Raw genomic sequence first — 22,893 nt, forward strand, 5'->3', positions numbered from 1 at the left:
CTCTCTTAATTGCCACCATTTTAGGACAGACCCTTTACCTTTTTATCTGGGTGGCCGGAGCAGGCTTCTTTGAGAGCATCTCCCCTCCTGCTGTCCCAACATCTAGGCCATCTTGTCTGATTATTCTTTCTAACGTAGTACCACCTAGGTACGTGGGCCATGCTCAGGGAGCTAAAGTGGTTTCATTACTTTGCTACATCAAACTCACACTCTCCTGCTGGCTCTCGTGACTTTTCTTTTTTCTTTTTAAAAGACTATTTATTTATTTATTTATTTATTCATGAGAGAGAGAGAGAGAGAGAGAGAGAGAGAGAGAGAGAGAAAGAGAGGCAGAGAGGCAGAGACACAGGCAGAGGGAGAAGCAGGCTCCACCCAGGGAGCCTGATGTGGGACTTGATCCCAGGACTCCAGGACCATGCCCTGGGCCAAAGGCAGGCGCTAAAGCTCTGAGCCAGCCAGGGATCCCGTCTCATGACTTTTCTCTTGGGTTCCTTCCCTCCTGCTTATCTGATTTCTTTGGCCTCTCCACTGCTGTGTCTCTGCCTTCATATGGGTTTCTGCTTTCTCTCCTCTTCCCAACCATTCTTTCTTTCTTTTTTTTTTTTTTTAAAGATTTTATTCATTTATGAGAGAGAGAGAGAGAGAGAGAGAGAGAGAGAGGCAGAGACACAGGCAGAGGGACAAGCAGGCTCCATGCAGGGAGCCCGACGTGGGACTCGATCCGGGACTCCAGGATCAGGCCCTGGGCTGAAGGTGGTGCAAAACCGCTGAGCCACTTGGGCTGCCCCTCTTCTGACTTTCTTTGAGCCTTTGTTCATGATCCATGTTAGTTCTCTTCAATTTAAAACACTAAATGCCTCAGCCGGAGCTTTCTTTCTCTTATCCCCTTCCCTGCATATCATGCTCCTTATCATTATTTTGTTTTCTCTCTTATCCCCTCTGATGCAGTACCAGCCCACGTTCCAGTTTTATCTGTGTCTCTCTCAGCCTTCTGGGCCTACTTCCTTCATTGGCTCTCTCTGGTTAGTGTAACTCACCTTGAGTTCTCCCTTATCTGATTTGATGTTGTATTGTGTTGTATACTTAAGAAGCTTAGCATTAAATAATTAATGCATAATTCATCAAGGATGTTTACCCTGGAGAAGACTCAGAAGGGATGTTCTCCCTGTCCCAAGGGTTGAAGGTCCATCAATACTGAAGGAGGAGAGATTACCTTTGTCTTCCTAGGCCCCACAGAGAAGGACAGGAATAGAGTAAATACAGGCATTTGAAGGAGCATCAGAAAGGGCTTTGCCTATAGAGCCTTCTGCAGGTGTGACAGGCTGCATTCCCCATGGCCAGCCTATGCCAGATCATTGTGGATGTGGTCCTGGTAAAGACAGTTCATGGGGGCTCAATGAGGTTAGTGGTTCTTAGTCTCACTGGTGTGTTAGATAGGCTCTAAGGTGCACACCTGGGGAGTGCACAAAGTACATGGGGTCTCTGTCTGCATTTTGGATGATCACATGGAGCAGTCTGTGAAGCCAGGCTTAGAAACTTGTGAGGCAGGTAGCTCTTTGAGATCCTTTGAGTGTCTCATTTGTTTAACACATTTTTGTTGAGTGCTTGCACTGTAAAGCAATGTGAAGTTGTGGATTTTGCCTTTAGAGGATTTTGAGTTTGAGGGGGGAGTGCAGACAGGTGAAACCGTGTGCTTTATTCTTAGATGGAGACCCTTGGAGGATAGGGAACATTTCTTACTTTTTGTATGTTTACTTGCCCCAGATTAATGGGCACATTGGTGTTCATTCTTGGGTGGCAAACTGATTAACCTGCCATTTACTAATTTTTTTCACTGTCGTAAGGCTCGTTACTGTGTTCTTTATCCAACTATTTTCATACAACTTAATTTCTTAGTTGAAAATGAGTCACCCTCTTTTCAGTTGCTTCCTGGCATGCTCAGCCTTTGGATTTTGTTGCTTCCTAGTTATAAAATTTACAAAGGCTACTATTTATTGAGTACCCAGTGTGCCAGGCACTTTGTGTCCCATCACTGCTAATCTTTATAACAAGCCTACAGGATAGACATTTGGATGATTCCATGAGTGGGAGCCAAGCTGTTGAGTTCTTGTTATAAATCTTCCTATATTAACTTATATTATAGAAGCTACTGAGTTGGGAAATTGTCAAGTGCAGTCACCTGTTAGGACTAGAGTAGTTGCAGTCGTGTTTTGGCTGTGTGCATAGAATCTGTTTTCCTGTTGGAATTGCCAGAAAGGCTGTCTACATACCATAGAGTAGCTGTGACCATCACCCTATTTTTATTTATTTATTTATTTATTTATTTATTTATTTATTTATTTATTTATTCATTTCATTCATTCATTCATTCATTCATATTTTTAAGATTTTATTTATTCATGAGACACACACACACACACACACACACAGAGAGAGAGAGAGAGAGAGAGAGAGAGAGAGAGGAGGCAGAGACATAGGCAGAGGGACAAGCAGGCCCCATACCGGGACCCCGACGTGGGACTGGATCCTGGGTCTCCAGGATCACACCCTGGGTTGAAGGCGGTGCTAAACCACTGAGCCACCTGGGCTGCCCCATCACCCTATTTATTTTAAACATTGTGCTGATGATGGAAGCTCTCCACTCATTTCTCCAGTGAAGGGCTGGTCTTGCTGGTAGAATTTTTAAGCATGATATTTAAAAAAAAATTTGTTTTACACACTGTTCACCCTGATGATAGAGGTTCTCCACCCATTTCTTCAATGAAAGGCTAATTTGTAATTTGTTTTAAACACTATCCACACTGATGAAAGAAGCTCTCCACCCATTTCTCCAGTGAAAGGCTAGTCATGCTGGTAGAATTTTTAAGCATGGTATGTAGTTTATCATTTATGTTGTGCCATAGCAGAGAGTTGGGGACTGTTTTTTTATCTGCAGTGATGATCTGGATTTCCGAGAACTGTCATATGACCCATTTGGCAGTTTCTTTTCTTGTATCTCCTGTAGGACTTTGGCCTGTCAAGGTGACCTCCATAGTGCTCAGTTAATAATAGTCATAAATATCTTTTGCTGAGCTCTACCAATGAATAGGTCCTCTGCTCAGATCACCTGATTTTATCCCAATGGATTTTCTGTGAAACAGGTATTGTCAACAGACGATAAAGCTGAGAAAGGCTAAGTGACTTGCCTAGCTTGCAGACCCTTGGATGTTCGTGTTTTCCTGGAGAGTGAGGCATGGTTTGCACCGGCATTATACTATTTCTTTTCATTTCTCTCACCTCCTGTTGCTGGATTCACTAAGAAAAGTTAGGTGGTAGGTGACTGCACTTTCAGGAGGTGCATAAGAGCAAGTATCTCGGACTTTTAGAGAAAATTCTTGGTTAATATATTTATGTTCTCCCTTCCAGTGGAGTCAAGCCATTGGCTGTTGTTGAATATTCTCTCTGGCTAACTGAACTTACTGAGATATGGGAAACAACCTCATGTGGGGCTCACACCTCCTGGAGAAGTTCAAGGCCCAGGGTTGCAAATGTTTCTAGTGCAGATAGCTAGACGAAATATAAATATTTATGGTTGTGGCAAAATAAATATAAATCTTTGCAGGGTTTGTAATAGCCACAGAATTATTTTCTAGTAAGAACACTTTCACTTTACTTCCCACTGAAGGCAAGACAGGAAACGTGAGAAATGTATTTTCTGGGTGAAATACTTTCTTTCTCATCTTTCAGCATGGGTTCTGCTGTGAAGTTGTCATCCTGTCATTGACTTCCGCCTATTGCCCTAAAATTATCATACTGTCATCAAGTCAGCATCTGCTTTGTTTTGAAATAAGTGGGTTTTAGGAGCCAGGAGGCATGTTAGCGATGTATAGATTTTTAAAGAGGTTAATAGAACTGAAGTTATTTGAAAATATAAAAACAGGTATAAGGTCAGTCCTGGCAAACAGGTGTGCTCCTAGGAATCACACATTCAATTGATCAAGCAGAATTTGAAGTCACTAGTAAAAGCTAATTTAGGTAACTTTGATCATCGTGAAAAAGGAAAACATTTTTACTACTTTAACTTTTCTGTTGACTTGTTGGCTTTGTATGTTTATTGAATCCAGTATACTCTTCTTTAAACTTTATGTTCAGGTCATTTCTCCAAACCAAATATTTGATAATTCTCTTTCATGTTAAAACAGTCCTTAAAACTTTCTGCTTTAGTTTATTGGATAAGGATTTTAGGTGGAGTGATAACATAGCTGGGATGGTTTTATCTTAATCCCATGTTTGCTTTTGTATATCGGCTTTTTATTTAATCTTAAAAACAAAGATCAATTTTAAAGAGTGCTCTTTAACTTTGGTAGCTGAGCATGGTAGTTGAGTAGGGTGGTGATGTGCCCTCTACATGGGGCAGAGAGCATGGGGGTTATTTAATGAATCCAGTTTCTGGGGTGCTTACTTACTTACTTACTTACTTACTTTATTTATTTATTTTTAATGATTTTATTTATTTATTCATGAGAGACACACATAGAGGAGAGAAAGAGGCAGAGACACAGGCAGAGGGAGAAGCAGGCTCCATGCAGGGAGCCCGACGTGGGACTCGATCCCGGGTCTTCAGGATCAGGCCCTGGGCTTGGGCTGAGGGCAGCGCTGACCCGCTGAGCCACCCAGGCTGCCCTGGGGTGCTTATTTAGAGCCAGACACCAGAGTACCTCAGGTGTACTGGCCATCCTGTTCTTGGTTTACCTCTGCAGCAGTGAATCACCTTTTTGGGTTATAGACTTTTCATGTTTAACTGCTTTGGTTTTTTGAAAGCTGTCTTTTTTTTTTTTTTTAATATTTTATTTATTTATTCATGAGAGGCAGACACAGAGAGAGAGGCAGAGACACAGGCAGAGGGAGAAGCAGGCTCCATGCAGGGAGCCTGACACTGGACCCGATTCCCGGTCTCCAGGATCACGTCCTGGGCTGAAGGTGGCGCTAAACCGCTGAGCCATCCGGGCTGCCCGAAAGCTGTTTTTTTAATAATGATCTATAACTATGATAAGGACATGTCACACTCATACCTTGGTCCACCCACCATTGGTTCAGAAAGCCCGTTTTTTAATATTACCAGAATAATCCTCATTCACTCAGCAGACACTCACTGAACTGTTTTGTGTCAGGCATCTGCTGTGAATGAGATGCTGTGCTGAGTGTTGTGCAGAGGATTTAGCAGGCCTGTTCTCAAGATGCTTCCAGCTCTCCAGGGAGTTGGGAAGAAGAGAGATAGATGTCTAGCAGGAGACGCAGGAGATCATTTAAATGCATTGGCTTTTCTTTCCTTTTCTCTTTCTTTTTTGTATTAGGAAGGCACTGCATAAGGATTTTGTTTGTTTGTTTTTTTAGATTTAGAGAATACCAGAAAGTATGAAGAAGAAGAAAAAAGTTCTCCATTATTTTACCACCCAATAATAACTAACTACAATTATTGTTTTCGGTTTCCTGTCTTTTAAAAATGGCTTCTGAAAACAAGCAAAAGGGGCTTGAGGGTGAAATCTGATGGGGGAGAAGGAAGAAGCCCTGGGAAGACTGCAGCATTTTCCACCGTGGGCTTCTGGCCGGGGTGCAGCAGCCCTGTGGGCCGGCTGTCTGCTATTCCTCAGGAAGATGCCATTGAGAGGGAAACAAAACTGAGAGCAGCTTTGACCTTAGGTCTCTGTGAATAGTTTGAGTTGCAAGCGAGTTGTGTTCTGAAACTTTGTAAGATAGTTGTTGGCCTTCTGGTTGCTTTTCTCAAACGCTGATTTTATTTTAACCTGTCGGATATGAGCAGACCAGAGCCAGCAGTCAAGGACAGGGTGTGAGAGCTGATTTGCAGATTACAGCGTGCCCTGTTGCTCCTGGTTTAAGGCCACGAAGTTACAACAGAAGAAGCAACAAAACAAAACAAAACAAAAGGCATTAAGAAAGAAACAGTTTTATTTTTGAGAGTCTGTTGTGTACTAGTACTTTTTTGGATATATTGTCTCATTTAATTTTCAAAGCCAACTTTTGAGGAAGGAATTTCCCTCCTTTTTACCGTTTAGATTTAGAATATGGGTACAGACACTAAGTTGCATTCTCATGTTACACAGTGTTTCTTGGTAAGTGGAAGCAGCACATGCAGGCTTTGGGAGGAGACCTGGTTTCCACCCCACCACTGGGGCCTCAGGCGGTTCCTCAACCTTTTTTTTTTTTTCTTTAAGATTTTATTTATTTTTTCACGAGAGACTTAGAGAGAGAGAGAGAGAGAAAGAGAGAGAGAGAGAGGCAGAGACATAGGCAGAGGGAGAAGCTGACTCTCTGCAGGACTCTGATGCAGGACTCAATCCCAGGACACCGGGATGAGGACTTGAGCTGAAGGCAGACGCTCAACCACTGAGCCACTCTGGTGCTCCTCTTCCCTCTTTTTAAAAAGGGGACAGTGATGATGCTTTCATTCACAAGGTTATTGTCAAGAAGAAATGAGACGATGTATGTCATGCCCTCCCCATAGTTTGGGTTTGGTACCAATAGATGGAAACTCTAATAGTAATAATAATAATAATAATAATAATAATAATTAGAGTTGGGTCAAGCAGGCTCTCCACTGAGTGGGGAACCTGATGTAGGCTTGATACCAGGACCCTGAGGATCGTGACCTGAGCTGAAGGCAGACATTAGACTGATTAATAATATAATAATAATAATTATTATTATTTTTAAGTAGGCTCCACATCCAGCATGGAGCCCAGTGCGGGACTTGAACTCATGATCATGAGGTCAAGACCTGAGTTCAGATTAAGAGCTGGGTGCTCAACCCACTAAGCTACCCAGGCGCCCCTGGGAGCTCTCATTATGATGGCAGTTGTATAGCAGCAGGTACAGGGTCTGGCACATAATAGATACTCAGCCTAATCCATGTCAACTGCCCGTTTTCCCTTCTTGCAAACCCTCCCAGCTTTCCAGCAAGCCCTGGTTTCTTTCCCTTGGGTTTTTAAAGACTGATGGAAAAATGTATTTCATTTGGGCTATAATTATGGGTTCTTGGAGATAATAAATTCTGTCTACGTTACATGGGAACATCCCATCTCATCCTGGTTATCTTTGAAAGGTTATCCTGAGCATTTTCCCCCAGGTGTCAGATGGAGGACAGGTAGGGGTAGGAAAGCCAAGAGCTCAGATGAAGGAGAGGTCAGGGGGCAAAGAGGGAGGAATCAACCTGGGTTATCTTCTCAGCTTAATTCACTCCCCTGCTGGCCTCCACAAGGGCTGCGCCAAGGCCAAGTATGGCTGGGATTTGTCACTGAGAAGAGGTTAAGAGGGCAGGATGGGTGCTTATGTAGGATGTACTTTGTTCTCCTTGTGTATTCATACTTTCTCATTCACAGACTCAATCAAGACTTTGTTGAAGCTCTCCCATTCAGGTCATTGTCAGTCCTTGGGACTCAAAGGGCGCATCCCTTCTCATGAAAGTAAGCCAGGTTGACATACGGGTAACAGAAAATTACAAGTCACTTATTCAGTGCTAGGATAGAGAGAACCTGGCAGAGCTTTGTCAGAATATGTTAGTGTTATTTTTCTGTGTTCGCGTCTCCTGTTAGACCTTGAAGGCCAGGACTGTGTCTTTTGCAATTTTGTATTCCTAGAGCCTAATCTTACATGCATCCCTGAATAAATATGTATAAGTTCAAAGCTGGCACAGGATAAGTTAGTTTATAAATGGTGCATTTCAACTATCTGTGTATTTGTGGAAATCTCAACCTGATAAATGGAGACATCTGATAAGTCCTTGGTCTACTTTTAGAAGGTAAAGATGAAAGTTGTGACTCACTGATTCATGCTAAGAACTTTGGGTAAAAGTGGCTTCCATTTCTACATGGTGGAAGAGCCTTACAGCCTAGATTTTTAGAAGGAGAGTTCACAAAGCTCAGAGAAAGGATAGGGTACCTCCAAGGCCAGCAGAACTATAAAAAGGAGTATGGTTTCATCCAGATGGATGGGAAGCTCCAAGAAACAAAAGTTGTGATTGTAGATTCCAAATCACACTGATAAGCAAAAATGGATCCGGCTTCTGTAGAAGGCAGCACAGCTGTTTGGGGCCATTGCAAAAGAAGCCAGATTTTAAAAAAATAACAGCTTTATTGATATATAATTCACATACCATAATTAGCCCATTGAAAATGTACAATTCACTGGTTTTTAGGATATTCACAGCTTTGTACAACCACCATCATAGTCAGTATGACAACATTTTCATCACCTCAAAAAGAAACTTAAGCCCTTTAGCTCTTGCCCACCTTTCCACCCCCAGCCCTGCTGATCCCTTCAGACCTAAGCAAGCAATACTCTTGCTGTCTACAGAGTTACCTATTCTGAATGTTTCATATAAATGGAATCCTATAGCATGTGGTCTTTTGTGTCTGGCTTCTTTCAGTTAGCATAATGTTTTCAAGGACCATCCATGTTGTAGTATTACCGAGTTATATTCCATTGTATGGTTATACACTATTTTGTATATCCATTATTTGATGAACATTGGGGTTATTTTCACTTTTTGTGTATTAAGAAGAATGTTACTGTTCATGTGTACTTTTTTATGTGCACATGTCTTCATCTCTCTTGGGTGCATACCTATCAATGGAATTACTGGCGACTTTAGTAACCATATGTATAAGCTGTCAGACTTTCCAAAGTAGCTGTACTGCCACATTCCCAATGGCAGTGTGTGAAGATTCCTGTTTGTCCACATTCTTGCCAACACTTGTTGGCAACACTTGGTGTACTGTTTGGTGTTTTTATTTTAGCAGCCCTAATGGGTGTGGAGTGGAGTTTCATCATGGCTTTGATTTGCATTTCCATAATGACTAATGATGTTGATCATCATTCATGTGTTTATTGGTTATTGTATAACTTTTTTGGAGAAATGTCTGTTCAGATCTTCTGCCCATTTTAAAATTGAGTTGTAGGTCTTTTTATTGTTGAGTCTTTTTTTTTTTTTTTAAGATTTTATTTATTTGAGAGAGAGAGAAAACACAAGTAGGGGGAGGGGCAGAGGGAGAATTGGAACAAGCAGACTTCTCACTGGGCAGGAAGCCTGATGCGGGCTCCATCCCAGGACCCTGAGGATCATGACCTGAGCCTAAGGCAGACGTTTACCTGACGGAGCCACCCAGTCGCCCCTTTCCTGTTGAGTCATAAGAGTTGTTTATATACCCTAGATCCAAATCTTTTAACAGAAATGATTTGAAAAAGTTTTCTGCTATTCTGTGGATTGTTTCTACTTTCTTAGGAAGGCAGTTTATAAGTGGTGTACAAAAGAAATAGGTACATAGTAGTAAGCATTCAAACAAAAGAACAGCCTGAAGGACAAAAAATATTTAGAAAGGTTATATCTAGGATGACCCATGACTTGGAGAGAAGGATTTGAAATTACCATAGTGATCTAAGAAAACTTTTTGTAAATATAACACGTATCAAGTGCATTGTAAAGATAGAACTTAATAAATCATCAGTAGATGGAGACGTGTGTAATCACTGTGCAGGGTTGAGAAAGAGAACATTACGAGCCCCCTGAAGCCTTCTCATACACCTTTGCCATCACTAGCCTTGTTCTCCAAAGATAACCACTCTTTACTTCCTAACATCATAGATTTGTTTTTACATATTTTTGAAATTTGTAGAAATGGGATCGCAAAGCATCTTTTTATTTGTACCTGGTTTCTTTTGTTTAACGTGTAAAATTTCTTCATATGTTGTTTATAGCTGCAGTTCTTTTTTATTGCTCTATAGTTTTCCAGTGTATGGATATACAGATATTTATATGTTCTGCTCTTCATTGGCATTTGGGTTTCAGTTTTTGATCTTTGGCTATTAGGTCCTTTGAGGTGCATGTGGGCATGCATTTCTGTTGGGTATATGTCTAAGAGTGGACTTGCTGTGTCATAAAGTATATTTGTGTTCACCTTTAATAAAGATTAGGTATATGCAAATTAGTTTTCAGTCTATACAAGATGAGGAAGAAGAATGAAGCTAGACTCACTTTACTATTAAAAGAGGGAGTGCAAAGCCATTCACTCCTCCTATCTTCCCTAGCAAAGAGTGGTTTTCAGACCAAGAAAGGTAGAATACAAAAGATGCAGTAAAGTGAGAGCATTCTCACTCAGTTCAAGTAGGTAAATATCTCCAGGCTGAAATGAGTTGTTTCCTAGGATACTGAAAACTGCAATTATTTTCCAGGAACCCGGTTGGAAACTTCAAGAAATGAGAAGGTGAGAGAAGCTTCTGAAATCAGTGTTTTTGTTTTCTAAAGAAAGAAAAATGGATTGAGTTGCATGTGAATTTCTGGCAGAAATTGAATCTAGGTTTAAACAGGTGATTTGATAACCCTGAGAGAAAGAGGTAGTAGTTATCTGGATCCAGCATGATTTCTGTCATTCCAAAAATATTTATTAGGCTTCCAATTCTCATAGGTTCCTGGTACTCCTGGTGCTAGGAATACAAAGATGAATGTCAAGCCCCCTATTTAGGATATCAGCCTGTAGCAAGTATTCTTAGTGCATTTCCTTGCATGCATCTTTTCAGTGGCTCAACTCTGGGGGAAAATGGACCCATCCTGATGAGCAAGTATTACCAAATGTATGCAGAGTGCCTGTGAAGCTGGTTATGAGGTGCTTTGTGACCCTGGGAAGAAGAGGGAAAGAAGAGGGAAAGAAGAGGAAGTCTTTGTTGCTTCTAAAATAGGAAGATACTAAGGGCTGAGGGAATGAGATGGGTGGGCAAGTATGAGCTGGCATGGGCATAAGAGCATTTCTGCTATCCTGGGCAAAGTGATTATGAAAAACTTTCTAGAAACGAGAAGATGTGGCTGGCCAGTGATTGGCTTTGCAGTGAAAAATCCTTGCAGATCATGCCGAGGAGTTGGGACTTTTATCTCATAGGCTGGAGAAGCTCCAGAAAGATTTAAAATATCCTGGGAGCCACAGATCAGATTTGCATTTAAACAGTTTGCTAGTAATGTGGAAAATAAAAAGTACTAATCTGAACCTAGGGCAAGGGGAACCTCCTACAAGAGTCAAGATAGGGCGGACGCAGGCCAGGAGGACAAGAATAGGAACAGATTCTTAGAGGGATTTAGGAAAGACTGAAATAAGTCATTTTGTGCTAATCTTGTGTTCTTTTTAAAAATAGATTTTAAGAAGGTTAGATAGATTGCTAGCTAAGGGACAGCTTTTGAATTCAACAAAGTGTCTAGTTTAACAGAATGCTGTCCTTATGAATGAGAAAATAAATCTGGGTATTTGGTGGGTTTCTCGCTTGTTGGAGAAGTATACTTTAAAAATAGTAGTTTTAATGGATTAGTGTCAGCTGGGAGGGAAGCCTTTCCTACTGTGCTGTTGAACTCTGTACTTCCCTGGGTTACAACTTTTATCTTTTTTTTTTTTTTTTTAAAGTAGGCTCCACACCCAACATGGGGCTTGAACTCACAGTCCTGAGATCAAGAGTAACACGCCTGAGCCAGTCAGTGGAGTGTACAACTCTTGATCTCAGCGCCATAACTTTTATCTTTTACTGAAATGATTTTATTGTTGACAGATGTCCAAGTGAAGCAAAATTAGAAAGGTAAGGTAGTGTAGTTGATAGAAGTGGGGTTTTAAAGTACACACATTCAAGGAAGTGAAATTGAGGGGGCCCAGAAATTTTATTCTTTAATATTTGAAGTGTGATGTACACTAGTACATAAATACACATACAGTATATTTGTGGATTACAATTTCATGGGAAAGTGTGATTTAGGAAAATGTCCAAAAAGTCTCCTTGGGGACTGATTTAAAAAAAAAAAAAAAAGGTTGAGAAACACTGCCTTAAAAGAATTCAAGCATTGGGGCTCAGTCGGAGGAGCATACAACTCTTGATCTTGGAGTTGATGAGGTTTTGGAATATAGGTGAGATCTGGAGCCGATGACCAAGAAAGAATTCTTGAGATGTTTTTGGTGCAAAATGATGATTTTATTAAAGCACAGAGACAGGACCTGTGGGCAGGAAGAGCTGCTGCCCGGGGCCTGTGAAGGGTAGCTGATTATATACCTGGGAGTTGGGAGGGGTTTGAGGATACACTCTAAGGAATTTTGGAAGCAAGGTTTCCAGGAGCTTGAGGGGGCTAGCTATTTTTGGGAAAAGGTCACTTACTACGTCTAATAAAACCTGAGTCATGAGACCCTGCAGATGTGTATCGGTGGCCTGTGTGCTTGGAGGATGATTGCCAACATGTACCTTGGGGGTTTAGAGATAAAGGAAATTTTTTTTTTAAAAGATTTTATTTATTTATTCATAGAGATGCAGAGAGAGAGAGAGAGGCAGAGACACAGGCAGAGGGAGAAGCAGGCTCCATGCAGAGAGCCCAACACGGGACTCGATCCAGGGTCTCCAGGATCACGCCCTGGGCTGCAGGCGGCGCTAAACCGCTGTGCCACTGGGGCTGCCCGAGATAAAGAAAATTTCTAAAGGAATTTTTATATCTTGAAGTAGACTCACAGGATCCCCAGGGGTCAGGCTAAGATTGTATTTTGCCCTTAGCAAAGTATAAACATTGAGGCAGTTGAGTCCAGAGAAGGAATGTCCCTCTGCCTGTTTCAAGGACTTGTCCTGTGCTGCCCCAGACTCATGCCCTGTCCTCAGCTAGCCCTGTGTTTCCCCATCAGGGTTGTGGGTTCAAGCCCCCACTGGGCATAGACATACTTAAAAATAATAAAATCCTTAACAAAAGATAAAAAAATTCAAGGGTTGGAATGAAGAGCTAAAACTTGCTCTTGGGATCAGGGAGAGAGACCCCCGAAAATGTCTACATTTAGGTCCAGAAGCCAAAGACCCCAGTATAAGATGGGACTATTTCTTGATTTATGTGTTTATGTGAACAACAACAAAAAATTGAATAGAGATAAGTTTCTTTGTTATGTTTATTTGACCTTAAAACTCAGTATGAGTCCATAGGGTAGATTTTGCTAAGAAAGAAGTTAATGCAGCCTTAGGTTTCATTTATAAATGTGGATGTTACAGAACTTAGAGTGTTAGTGTTGTACCCCAAACTGGCCAGAACCTGATCTGGAAATAGGAAAAATGGGAGCATCCAGCGAGTGATCAGGCAAATGAGAAGTCTGGGAACCATGTGGAGAAGTATGAAGTCAGAACAGAACAGAACTGGCTTCTTGTTGAGCATACCCTGCTTACTGGGGGAGTAAATTGTCCAGTAAGAGAATTTACTCCAATCCACGAGCATAATTGCATTGGGCAAGGCTGTGTAATTAACACATGAATTAAATCAGTGTTTATTAAGTGCCTCCTATCGATGCTGGCATTGTTCTAGGCACCAGAGACTCAGTAGTGTGTACTCAGCAGAGTGGACAAAATAGTTGTGCTCATTGAACTTTGAGCTTGGTGTGTGGAGATAGACAGTAAGCAAGGTAAGTTTGTAAAATCTATCTGGTATGTAAAATAGACAATATTGAGATATTGGCAAGTGCTAAAGAGGAAAAATAAGGGGGAGGGCGGAAAGGATATGGAATACTCAGCAGTGGTAGACATAATCATGAAGCCAGGCCAGAGAAAGCCTTACTGAGAAGGTTATTAAAAACAAAACAATATTTTGTGTTATAGTATAAAAAACATATAGAAGAGTGCAAAAAGCACAAGTGTGCAGTGGGATGAGTTTTTATAAAGTGAATACATTTTTGTAATCGGCACTCAGATTAGTGGACCATTACTAGGCCCTGGGGCTCCTGAGTAGTTCAGTCTGTTGAGTGTCTGCCTTCGGCCCAGGTCATATCCCAGGGTCCTGGGATTGAGCCTCACATCGAGCTCCCTGCTCAGCGGGGAACCTGCTTCTTCCTCTCCCTCTCCCTGCCGCTCCCCCTGCTTGTGCTCTCTCTCAAACACACTCTCTAATAAATAAAATCTTTTTTTTAAAAAAGAATATTACTAGCTCCTCAGAAGGCTCAGTCACCCCTTCCCAAAGTACTACTCCTTGACTACTAATTCCATAGTTTGTGAGCTTTATATTAATGCAGTCATATGTAATATATTCTTTTGTTCCCGACTTCTTGCATTCAACATGGTGTTTGTGAGATTCATCCATGTTCTTACAAGTATTTGTAGTTCATTCATTTTTTGTTGCTGTAGGGCATTCCATTGTATGATGACACCACGGTTGTTTCCTGTCCTTGGCAAGTGAATAGTGCTGCCTTTTCTGTGTATGTTTTTTTGGTGGGGATATAATTAGAAGTGGACTTGCTGGGTCATGGGGTATATGTATATTCATTTTAGTAGATACTGAGAAACAGCTTTCCAAAATGGTTATCCATCAGCACCGTATGGGAGCTCCACATTCTTGGCAACACTTTGTATTGCCTGCCATTTAACTGTAGCTGTTCTGGTGGGTGTTAGAGGTGTTCATTCATGGCTTTGATTTGTATTTCCCTGTAGACTAAGGCAGTTGAGGACTTTTTCATACTTTTTTTTTTTTAAAGATTTTATTTATTTATTCATAGAGACACAGAGAGGGAGAGAGAGAGAGAGAGAGAGAGAGAGGCAGAGACACAGGTAGAGGGAGAAGCAGGCTCCATGCAGAGAGCCCAACGCGGGACTCCAGGGTCTCCAGGATCACGCCCTGGGCTGCAGGCGGCGCTAAACTGCTGCGCCACCGGGGCTGCCCCTTTTTCATATGTTTATTGGGCTATTTTGATATCATGTTTTGGGGTGATGGAAATATTCTGTATCTTCATTATGGTGGTGAGAAGTAATTGATATGGATGTGTTTTGAGAGCAAGGCTGACAGGATATGCTCATGATCTGGAAGTGGGGAGGGGGTAAAGAGGAGCCAAGAGTAGCATTAGGTTTTATTTTATTTTTATTTTTTGCCTGAGCAACTGGAAGAAGGGGAGTTGGGATGTTGGAAAAAGAGAAGGCACAGAAAATCTGGAGCAGTGGTACCCAAACTTGCATGTTATAGATCAAATTTTAAAATTTTCATGATTTCAAAATAAGTCAATCAGAGAAAGACAATTTTATGATTTCACTTATATGTGGAATTTAAGAAACAAAAACAGAGGATGATAGGAGAAGGGAGAGAAAACAAAATATGCTGAAATCAGAGAGAGAGAGATAAGCCATAAGAGACTCTTAACTATAGGAAACAAACTGAAGGTTACTGGAGGGGAGGTGAGTAGGGGATAGGGTAACTGGGTGATGGGCATTAAGGAGGGCACGTGATGTAATGAGTACTGGGTGTTATATGCAACAGATGAATCACAAAACTCTACCTCTGAAACTAGTAATATATATGTTAATTAATTGAATTTAAATTAAAAAATTTTAAAAATTCAGCATTTCATAAAGAAAGGCTATTTGAATACCAAATGAGTAGAAAGGACATAGTCTCAGAATAAAGAGCGACCCTTTAAATTGGATACATTTAGCTAGCTTTATGAAATACTCATGAACAATTTTTTCCCCCTCATTTCTCTGAGGACCTACAATTGCAGGTATGGTTTTGCAGACTAGCTTTGAGAATCACTCATCTGCAACATTACATATGTGTTTTTGACTTTGATACTATTAATGAATGAGCATCATATCTATCCTTAAACCTGCAGTGGATTGAGGTTAGAGTCTAAATATGAGAAACCATAAAAAACCTCCAAAGTAGGCTATGTGTCATTTCTAGCCCAGAAATACTTCATTTCTTAAAAAAAGAGAGAGAGAGAGAGCCAGATGCATCTCAAGGACACATATGGTGCACGTGTAATCATAGTAAAACTCCATACTCATCTTAGTAACTTCCTTGCCTAGAAGCTCCATGAAATTATTGTTCCTAAAATTTTGTTTTGAAGAAGCCAAGCTCTGAGTTTTCTTTAGCAACTTGATTTGCCTTGTCCTTAGTGAAAAATACAGTTATTTTTGACTTTTGTGGATTCCCATTCTCCCCACCGCCAGTGTTAAAGCTAAATGTGCTGCCGAGTATTTGATAAAAGTGATTTGGGGCAGCAGGAGGGGGAGGTGGTGCTGCAGTAAGGAAGCTGGAATTGCTCTGAGTGCCTGGGACCCTGGGCAAGGTTGGCACTAACATTGGTAGACTTGTCTGGAGTCTCTGTTGATGCATACTTGTGCTTTCCTTTGAATTGAATACCTGCTTTCTATTTGGCAGAGTGCTGAGTCGCCTTTGAGTATCAGTGTCATTAATTGGCTTCAGAAGTGTGTAAGTGATCTTTTTCTACAGAAGTTTGGCCTTTGAGTATTACCTAAGAAATATTTTTGTGCAGTTTGATAGTACAGAGTAATTTGATAATTCAGAGATATCAAATGTCCTTTGTAAGATTCTTCTGCCATTTCAAAGAACAGTATTACTAACAACTGATTACTTTTCTCATTTTTGTCAACTGATTTTATGGGACTTAGTGTCTTTCTGCCGAGAAGAGAATTTTAACATGCATAATCACTTCTCAGCATTTCTAGTCTGCTTTTGGTGTTAGGTCATAGGATTATATTTTAGTTACCTGATGTGTCTGTGGTTTTACTATGATTATCTTGCCCTGAGGGATGGGTGAAAATAAGTGAAAAGTTCATTGCTGCTTTGTGAATTAAGGTATGCCTTGGCATAGAGTGCTGATCATTTTGGCATCGCAACACAGCATTAGATCACCTTGTCTGCAGTTTGGGAATGTTCTCAAAGTGCTGCCTAACACTGCAGGCCTCTCCATAAACTTGAGCTGGTATGGAAAACGATGTTTATTATATCCTGTTCTCAAATATCTCGCCAAGTTACTGTCATCAGACTCTTTATTGATAGAAAATTAGTTAGGCAAAAATCATTTTCTTCTCCGTGCATGGCAGAGGCGATGAAATTTATGAGAAAGTACGTATAAGGAAAGGTTGCAAGTGTTGATTGTGGATTTGAGCCCTGGCTGGAAACAAAGAACTCTTGACTTATGGTGGAATGTTCTATGTGTTTCTTGTGTCTTTCAATCTCAGCTCTTGTGTATGGAAATAATGAAAGGAATATGTGCTACGTGAATTGGTCAGAGTTTTTGGTTACAGATACTAAGATCTATTCTAGTTAGTGTAAACAGAGGGGGATTTATTAGAGGTGATAGGTAGCTTAGCAAATCATCAGGAGGGCTGAAGAAAGAGCCTGTAGGCCAAGTTTCTGGGAATGGTTGCTGGTACAGCACTGTGGGATTGGCCCTTTGAGGGGCTGCTGCCCCTGCCTGGGTTGGGATGCTCCAAGTCAGGGAGCCAGAGCCAGAAGCACTGCATGTTGCCAGCAAAGTGGGTACCACATATCCTTCCACCTTGCTTCTTTTCCCAAGTAACATGACTCTTTTCTGACGGAGTCCTGTGTGCTGTGCCTGGTTGGCAGAACCTAATTTACTTTGCCTGTACCATAGGGCAAAGAAGTCAGGAAACAATTCTTCCATCCTCAGTTCGTTTATTTGCTTCCTTTTTAAATCTGCATCGAGAAAGTGGGCTTTACACAGAAGGGAGCTGTTAATGGTGGTGGGAAGTGTAGATCTTGGGGCTCTCTGAATAAGATGCTAATCATGGCACCTATTTGAAATAATATAGTAGTAAGAAGACTAATGGATCGCAAGTAACTTTGATGGAAGCCTACTCTTTAAAAACACATTTTTTAAAATTGGAATTGGTGGTGCATGAAGAATATTTAAAACCCCTCAGCAGGTGCATGCTTGTGTTAGTTTAGGATTTCCATATTAGTCTACTTAAGAGTATGTTGATAATAAAGCCAAGACAGAAATACTATCTTTTTTTGCAAGTTCTTTTGTCTTTGGTGAACTAGTCCAGACCCATCCTTGTGAATCTTTTTTTGATCCGAGAGGGAGAGTTGAGATTTGATGCAGGAGTTAAGACAAATTCATTACTGTTCTCAGAAGAACAAATTAAAGTGTATGGATCTCTGATGGTGGATTAGCAGTGTTATAATTTTTTGGATATGGTTATTTACTTAACTTTTTTTCTGAAGTGAACCCAGCCTTGGAATGGGCTTGGAAATAACTATTCAAACTATAAAATTAATGTGGTCCAGTGGCCTGATTCTATAGTTGAGGAAATCCAAGCCCAGAGTGAAGAGATTTGCTCAAGGTTAGACAGCTGGTTGGTGGGGGGAGGCCTCCTGATTTCACAGCTTGCCTGGTCTTTCCCCACCAACCCCTCTGGGAAAGCACAGGTTTCTCCCCAGTGGGATGAAGCTCCAGTGCCTCGTGGGTTCTCATACTGAGATTTAAGTCCTCATGTGATAGTTGGGATGTCTCAGTGGCTTGCTGGTTGAATAATACCGTTGTTTCATGCTTCAAGGAATACTTGGAAAATTGTTCTGGACTTTTAAGGAAAATGGATCAGGCTCTAAGAATTTTGTTCAAACTAACAGGGAAGAAAAAAATACATAATGAGCATGCCTAATTGAAGATGTAAGTTTCAACTTAGTACACTGAGCTACAAAAATGAAGGCAGTTGATGCACAGTTCTCTTCTGTTTACTCTTCTGAGCTGTTCATAAATTTGCTCATATGTCATTGTTTTGATAAGGCATTTCTGTTACATGCTTGGTCAGTGCAAGGTAAAAATTATAAGGAAAATTTAGTTTGACTCACTTCTCAGCCCTTTCAAGTCTGTGCTCCGATGCTGCCCTTGCTGTGAGTCTTACCCTGACCCACATAAGATTGCAGTTCACCTTCCCTCCCTTCATGCCTGAATCCACTTCCTCTGCTATTCTGGCCACCTCCTTTTCAATAGCACATAGTCCCTCTCACATTATACGTATTTCCCATGTAATATGTCTGTGTGTTAATTTGACTGTTTATGAGTATGTAGTATATATCATGTCTCTATTATGTTCATATAGTCTGTGTGTCCTGTTGTGTGTCTCCTCCCTTAGACTACAAACCCCATGAAGGCTGACTTTGTATCAGTTTTTGGATTTCCAGCACAGAGAATAAATATTGCCTACCCTGTAGGAGATGCTCAGTCAGTATATGAATGAATGAACTTGGCAAAAAGCAACTACTCTTTAGGATTTCTACTAGTAAAATGCCAGATTCTCAGTCCTAGTGCTTATTTTATTCATAAACTCACTGGGGATGGCACAGTCACTAGTTGGTACATAAAGAAAATTATCTTAAGGTTATGAGTTGTGTTATAAATAGTGTTCTGGAACTTCCTTGCTTATTTGGCAGTAAGGAACTCGGCTTCAGATGAAAACACCATTAAATTTTCAGATATTATCAGTGGAACATTCTCTAGACGTTAAAAATCTAGATTTCTGTGGTCAAAATGTACAGATTTAGATACAGATATAGATATTTGGATGGTAGCTGGTTTGAAACCTAATGATAGAAAAACTTTTCATTTTCAGTATTGTGGCAGATAGAGCCAGATTTCAGGGTATCAGGGTCCTGAGGCAGCAGGGATGGGAAGAGGAAGGAAGGAGTCAAAGCCTGGGGAGAGTTGGGGAAAACTCTTCAACAGAGTCATCCAGATGTGAAAGTACATTTTTACGCCTGCTCAGAGAAGCTGGAACACGAGACAGGGAGATACATTTAATGCAGATAAAGTCCACAATGTTCTGAAATTTTCATTTATCTAAACTGCTGGCAGCTTTCTGGTAAGTTCTGGGGCATAATGTAACTTATAAAATGCTTGTTTGTATTATTTAAGGATATATTAAATTTTTGGGATTCAAGGGAAATGAAGATGATCCTTAATGTCTGAGGAGGATGTTCAGAAACCTAGAAAATATCTTAGAAGTTGACTATTTTGGCTTGTTATGTTAGCTTAAACCCAAAGGTTAAATGACTTGCCCAGTATTGCACAACTAATTCATGGCAGAATTGGTACTAGCTTTGTCACAAATTATGACTGAAATATCCTTAATAATAGGCCTCTCTGATAACCTATGTATTTGTTCAAAGATTTAGGTTTTATCTTAAAAGTTTTAAAAATGCATGCAGATATTCCATCCTATACAAATGGCCTTCTTCTCTTTTTATATGTATAAGCAAGCATATTTTTGTTATTTGTGGAATTGTGATCTGGAATTGGAGAAATGAACAGAGTGAAAGATTACTTTATTGTTATGGTCTTTGAAGCATTAAATCAGAGTTTTAAAGAAAACTACAATGGGGGAATAAAATCTACTTGATTTGCTCTGAAGTTTAATATATTGTAATAGAGGAAATTAATTATAGCACAGTGAAAATACCTTATTTAGAAAATATTTTCAACCTCAACTTGTGAAGAAAGGATTGCTATTTTTGTTAGTTCAACATTCTGTGTCAGTAAAGTAAGGCATTATGCTTTGTGTTTTTTTGCTGGAGGTACAAGTTTGGAAGCGATGTAGTTTTTTAAAGAAAGAGATGATCTTTGTATATAATTTTATATGTACATTTTCACTGAAGATTAGATCGTATTTGTATGGAGAAAGATGGCCAACCCTGCCCTACCCCTTCTCCAGCAGGGAATTATTCTAAAGGTTTTGCTTCTTAATCTTTTATGTTAATCCTGCAGTGGGGTTGTAGCTTGATTTTGATATGCTCCAAAACATCGTTTCCCTAGTTGATTAAAGAGCAGGGTGTGATAGGAAGAGCACTGGGCTGGCAGTTAGGAGATTCTGACTTCATCTTATCTGTAGGATGATGGTTTTACAGTGGTAATGGGGTATTACAGCCTCTTCCAGTTCGGAGAGCTTATGATATGTATTTGCTCATAATCTGCTTAGTGCCTCCATACCAAAACTTCCTGAAATTTAAAAGTACAGATGGTGCATGTATTTCAAGTTTCACGGTCTTGCCACAGAGCAGTTTCCTTGGGATGCATCCTTTGGGAGCCAGTGCCCCTTGCTTTAGTCTGGCTGATAGATTCTCCTCTGTGACTGCAGGGGGGTTGATGTGTAAGAGCGTGGCTCACGAAAGGCTAAGCAAGGGGAGCTCTCTGAGCCTCTTAGCATTTCTGAGACAGCCTCCTGAGGCAGGAGGGATATTCAGATGGGGCCTGGAATCTTTAGGACCTGGACAGTTGCTCTTCTTGAGTGGTTTGCCACTTGGAATCCTTGTATTAATGTTGGAAGTAGCCATCTAAATTGTTATGGTCTTATATTTGCATATTTTCCACTGATTACTGGTGTAAAGGTGAGGAGGCCTTTGGCTGAAGGGTGTACATGATATACCATGCTAGTATCTCCTACCCACGGTCTCTTTCTCCTTGAAGGTGTCCCATAGTGTGTGTGTTTTCAGTTGTCTCTATCACACTGGCTGGTTGACTAGCTCTAGGTGGATATGCGGAAATACCCTGTAGAATTACTGGATTCGTATCCCAGTCTGGCAGACGTGTATGTTGAGAAGCCCAAATACAGTATCTGTTGGCAGGCAGGTCTTGGCAAATGGTATGTGACTTGTGGGTGGGAAGGAGTGCAGCTTTGGTTACATGGACTGGGCTGGAAGCCTCTGCTCCACAGTCACACTGCAATTGTAGTCTTATATCCAGGAGAGATTAGTTTGTAATTTTTTTAGAAATAGTAGCTCCAGTCAGAGACAGCTGTAAAGCACCTGAATTACTTTGTGATGCAGCTCTCATTATTTTTCACATCTGGATTTGAAGTTTTGAAGATTTGAAGTTTTGTACTCAAATAGAGTCTGGATGGAATAAGGTACCTGTTAAAGCCTGACTTTGAGGCTGAAGAAAGCCTTTATTTTTCTTTCATTTCCCTAAGGTATGACAGTATTAGAGCAGATGGAAGGCTGAAGTTTGAGCTTAAGTTGTGTGAAAACTTCATCAGCCAATTGGCTGACTCTTAATGGTGAGACAGGAAGAACCACCCACGTTTTCCATTTTGGATTTGAGTCACAGAAAACAGGTTTCCTGCAGAAACCATTTGGCTTCAACAAGTGTACGGATATTTCATCTTTGATCGAATTGATGTTTTTATCTTCATTGTGCATGTATTTCAAATTAATTATTTCCTCCCTTTCAGTCCATAGGTTCAGTTTCAAATGTGAATGGCAGTAAACTAATATCCAAGATTTCTGTATAAGAAGTAGATCGAAAGGACTGTACTTTCAGGTAAGGATCTTATTTTACTTTATCTTTAATCATACACAGCTCCTTTGGCAGAAGGCCGGCATGCCCCCTACCTCCTTTCCCATGAACGGAAGTATAGGTGAACTTTCTAAAAGATAGCAAATTGACATCTCTAGACAGGTTTCTACCTCTTTGGGATTACAGACATGTCACAGGGGTTGGCTACTTAAAACCCTTAGAGAAGCAGTATGTGATGGCAGTTACACGCACACATACTCATTTAAAATGGCTTATAAAATTGTATTTAAGTTTTTTCTTTTTTTAGGTAGAGGAAATCTTCCTTCTAATACCTACCACTTCCTTCCCATGACTGATTGATTGATCTATCATCTGATTTCCATGTATTCAAAGTTTAAAGACGTAGATGGTTTTCACATTAATTTCTTTACCTCTGTGGCATCCCAAAGTACTCTAATAGTTGTGGGCATAAGAAGATTATAGAAAAAGCTCTGTACTTGAATGTATAGGGCCAGTGTTTTAGAAATGAATTTCCCCCAGGAGGAAAGGGGACTGTGTAGGCCAAAGATAAACACCTCCCCCCTCACACCAAGTAAAACTCACATTTACACATAGAGCATTGTGCTGAGTTGGGATTGTCATAGTGTTTCTGGATACAAATGAAAGCGTATTTCAGAGAAGTGATATGTTGGTTTTTAATCAGTTATCTAGTTTTCCTAATTGATTTTGAGGTATTGAAGTTCCCCCCCATATTAGCTTTTTGTACCTCCTCAGGATGGTTATTTTTCAAGTTTAAAATATATAAAACTCA

At 40.5% G+C, this 22,893-nt stretch overlaps 1 protein-coding gene across 42 annotated transcripts in view; it reads left to right on the forward strand.

Annotated features, from left to right (window-relative positions):
* The window catches only part of SIPA1L1 (signal induced proliferation associated 1 like 1), a 371,521-nt gene that overhangs the window by 13,968 nt on the left and 334,660 nt on the right, over positions 1–22,893 (forward strand). For all 42 annotated transcript variants that reach the window (XM_072761869.1, XM_072761890.1, XM_072761879.1 and 39 more), the window contains one exon: positions 22,018–22,106. The gene's annotated coding sequence lies outside the window, so the exon portion shown is untranslated. The remainder of the gene's footprint in view (positions 1–22,017; positions 22,107–22,893) is intronic.

The sequence above is a fragment of the Vulpes vulpes genome, chromosome 6 (genome assembly GCF_048418805.1).
Source record: "Vulpes vulpes isolate BD-2025 chromosome 6, VulVul3, whole genome shotgun sequence".
NCBI classification, from domain to species: Eukaryota; Metazoa; Chordata; class Mammalia; order Carnivora; family Canidae; genus Vulpes; species Vulpes vulpes.